Genomic DNA, 4714 nt, shown 5'->3' with positions numbered 1-4714 from the left:
CATGAGATTTTTCTGTGAAGCAGGACATTCTGAAGAGTTGTCCCTCCTTGTCTTGACAATATTTGACAGTTACTTTCTTTTGTGTCCAGCTTGTCCAATGAGGACAATATACTTTCAATAGTCAAGGCAAGGACATTTTCTTGTCCAGTGGATTTCTTTTGCCATAAAGAAAGTAAACTACATTTGGTATTTCTTTGATGCCCATTAGCTTCTCTGAAGTAGATTAGTACTGACAGGAGCAAATGTGTCTCATTGCCATAAATATTTTATTAAGGCATCTTAAATGTCATATTCTGTAGCTCTCTGACATCTTTGAAGATGACATCTCTATCAAAAATATATCGGTTTGACCTTGAAAACATACCTAATGTGACTCTAAATTCAATTATAATATGTGACTAATTACTAAAACACATTTCCTTATTATTCTTAGCAGTTGGTAATAATAATTTTCAAAGACAAGTAATTTGTATTACATTGTTAGATGACCTGTAGAGGTACAAGCTCATTTGAACCAGAATAGAAACATAAGTACAATATATTTTAACAAAATTTATCTCAAATATGTATCAATATACAAAGTTTGCATACAATATACAAAAGTCTGATTCGATGTAAAGCATTTAAAACTAGCCACTGCTTTTTAAATATAAATTCATTAATCTACCTTTTTATCTTATCATATTATCCTCCCCTTTTTCTTTTTTTTTGATGCACTTGCTATTTATTTTCTTGCATAATTAAATGTATTTCTATCAGGATCATTGGTGCTATTGGGTTTAAAGTATGAAGTGGAAGATCTAAAATCATACGAATATTTTAAGTGAAGATCCTTCCTCATTTGCCATAGTCTTTTTTGGCATTGTGTGGAAGCGTCGAGGAAAGATGAACAATCATGATTGATGGGAAAGCCAAAAAGAAGTAACTAGATAGCATCCTCTTACAAATTTCCTTACATAGTAAATTCAGTAATCTACCCATTTATCCTATCATACCTATGTCCCCCCTTTTTGTTTTCAAAACAAGAACCTTGAATCTAATTTTCTTTCTTTAGTTTGTTTCCTGACCATTATCCATAACAACTTGTATCCAACACTCTAAATAAAGACAAACACTCATAATCCATTTTTTTTTGGAATGTGGGCATAGTTTTCTAGAATATTTCCTCCTCCTGATTGGGGATGTTGATAATCATATGGGGACTCAAAGAAAATTCAGGATTATGGTCAAGTTCTGACTAGAGTATTCAGTGAGCCTGGGTCATCTCAGCTAGAAGTCTTAAAGTTGTTCTGAATGTAGACCTCAGAGGAAACTGCACCAGGGGTGCTCTAAAATGGATCACCTGTGCCATCTAGTCCCATTGAAAATTAATCAGGGGGGTCTTCCTCAATCAAGCCTTATTTTTCTTACTCCAGAGTGAGTCCACAACCTCTCACTTCCTGTGGAAGCAAAAGCAATCCCTCTCCTACAAAGTAACATATCTTTTGACTTAAATTATGAAGTCAGGGCATTTAAAAAATATATTTGGATTTATCCAGCAGCATTTATAATCAAATGCCTGGTAGCAGCTGCTGCTCTTTCTTCAGCCATCAAAAAATTTAAAGGCAACACAATATTTTTCAGCATCCAGATTCTCTGTGTGGTTTTCATCTTTACATGGAAGCTAAACTGGGACAGATAGGAACTGGGAGTGTGAGTTTTCTTCCCAAACATAGGTGACTAGGTTTGGATTCAGATCTGGCCTGTGCCACTGCCTAAATGACTCAGACATACAAGGGATTATGAATTGTAGGCTTGTTTTTTCTTTGTTTTATGTGTTAAAGCCACTTATGAGTGAGTACATATTATACTTGTCTTTCTGGGCATGGGTTAACTCACTGAGAATAAAGTTTTTAGATCCATCCATTTGCCTACAAAATTCAATATATCATTGTATATTTTTTCTGCTATGTAGTACTCAAGAATGTAAATGTACTATATTTTCTTTATTCATTTTTAACTGAGGGTCATTTAGATTGTTTTCAGTTTCTGGCTATTACAAAAAATGCTGGTATGAACATAGTTGAGCACATGTCCTACAGAATGGGTAAAGATCTTCACCAATCTCACATTAAAGAAAGGGCTTATCTTCAAAATATAAAAAGAACTCAAGGAACTGATCATTAAAACCCAAATAATTCAATAAAAATGGGGTACAGAGGCTGGGCATTGGTGGCACATGCCTTTAATCCCAGCACTCGGGAGGCAGAGGCAGGCAGATCTCTGTGAGTTTGAGGCCAGCCTGGTCTACAACAGCTAGTTCCAGGACAGGAACCAAAAGCTACGGAGAAACCCTGTCTCGAAAAAATCAAAAAAAAAAAGGGGGGGGGGAGTACAGAGAACTCTCAATAGATGAATGAAAAATAACTATAAGACACTTAAGAAAATGCTCAACATCCTTAGCCATCAGAGAAATGAAAATCAAAACAACTCTGAGATTCCATCTTACACCTGTAAGAATGGCCAAGTCCCAAAACACTAATATCAATTAATGCTGGAGAGGTTGTGGAGTAGAGGGAACACTCCTACATTGTTGGTGAGGGTACAAGCTGATACAGCCTCTTTGGAAATCAGTATGGTGATTTCTCAGAAAATTAGGCAACAATCTACCTCAAGATCCAGCAAAACCACTTTTGGGTAAGGATGCTCAATCATACCACAAAGACATGTGCTCAACTATGTTCACAGCAGCATTGTTTGTTTCCCATATTTAACGTGGGAAGAAACTCTCACCTTTTACTTTTTAAAGTAATTCTCCCCTTTCAGAATTCCCTGTTGTCTCACAATAAATGCTGATAATGATGGTAAGTGTGAGACTGGGTGTAGACAGATAACACAGTTGGTGTACAGCTCGGCTGAGAGCAGCTGCAGCTGTTCAAGTGTAACTATGAGCTGAGAGAGGGTTGGAACAATAACCCTGAACAGCTGTCAATGCTGCTACCTAGTATGGCAGCAGCCTGGGCATGGGGCCCAGGGGAAGCCCACAATCCACAGGGAGAATGAGTTATTTATCTGAAAAAAATGGGCACGAAGGATAGTGGGGAAATAGCACATGTGGTGGGAGATTCCGTAAGGTACTGTCAGCTAATCATGGGCAGGTAAATCTGGAGACATTTGTAGCCCAGGTGCCTCTGGAAACTGTGGAGTTTGGGAAGCAGCTGGGCATTGTTGTTGAGAGGCTGTAACTGGAAGTTTCTAGACTTCTTCAGAGGGCTTTGAGAAAGAAAGGAAAAAAAAAAAAAACAGCCAGTTTTATGATGACCAGGTGCAACTCCTATGTGTAGCTCTAATGGGTGCCTGTAACTGCACAGTCATGGACAAGCAGTTATCTTGTGAATTCATGCCCTAAAAGATAGATGTCAGATAAAGTGTTTATCGGATTTATCTTTATTAATAAAAAAATCAGAAGTCAAATATCTGCGCCAGAGCCTGAAAGATGAGAAAAGCTGGATGTAGCCACCAGAGACCTTCTACTTCTTTCATTCGTCCACCCCACAGAACTGAGATCCTGTCTTAGCTCCGCCTTACTACTTCCTGTCTCCTGCTGCATTGCCTAAAGTCCTCCAAAATTCTATTGTTAATTTTAGACAATTAGTGGCTGGATCTGTCCTAGACTTGAAGTCAAAAATATTTGTCTGTTAGTGGAGGTCACTTTTCATTCCGAGCTGCCCAGACCTGAAATAACCACACAGGAACTATATTATTTTTAATTGTTTGGCTAATAGCTTAAACATATTTGTAGCTTGCTCTTATATCATAAATTAATACATTTATATTAATCTGTGTATCACCATGTGACTGTGGCTTACTGGCCAGGTTCCAGCACATTTTTCTCCTGTGGTGGCTACATGCCTTCCTGTAACCCCTCCCTTTTTATCTCAGCATTAAGTTTAATTACTCCACCTAACTATATTTTGCCCTATCATGGGCCAAAGCACCTTCTTTACTCATTTACCAATAAAAGCAACACATATACACAAGAACACCCCACACCGTTTCCCCTTTTCTCTTAAATAAAAAGGAAGGTTTTAACCTTAATATAGTAAAATTACATATAACAAAACAGGTACCAAGAATTACAGTTACAATATTTATACCCACTTTATCTTTTATCATAAGTAAGGAAAACTATAAATATAACTATCTATTCTTCAACTCCATCAAAGACTCCAGAAGGATATAATATTAGCTAAGTAAAGAGCAAATGCATTGTAAGCAATTTCCAAAACTCTAGAATTGACAGAAAAATCTTGCTGCCTACACAGTCACCCAAAGTTCTTCTGTACCATTGGCGTACCCATATTCAGCCTATCCACCCATACTATCCAGCAAATTTTCCATGAAGCATGAAATTTCACCATTTGTCAGGACACAATCAAAATATCACACAACAGGACATATTGTATGTATATATTTAAGTACGTATGTATGTATGTATGTGTGATTATTCCATACTTTTTATCCTGGAATGTTTTTTTATGTGATTAAAATGTTTATAAAACTCTTAAACATTGTTCTTGAGTTCTCAGTAGTCCTCACCAAGACCAGCTAGCCTGGGTCTGAAAAAGCATGGGATAAAACCGGACTTACATAGCGGACAATGAGGACTACTGAGAACTCAAGAACAATGGCAATGGGTTTTTGATCCTACTGCACATACTGGCTTTGGGGGAGC

This window comes from Microtus ochrogaster (assembly GCF_000317375.1).
Source record: "Microtus ochrogaster isolate Prairie Vole_2 chromosome 14 unlocalized genomic scaffold, MicOch1.0 chr14_random_2, whole genome shotgun sequence".
Classification (NCBI taxonomy): domain Eukaryota; kingdom Metazoa; phylum Chordata; class Mammalia; order Rodentia; family Cricetidae; genus Microtus; species Microtus ochrogaster.
This window is presented reverse-complemented; position numbering follows the sequence as displayed.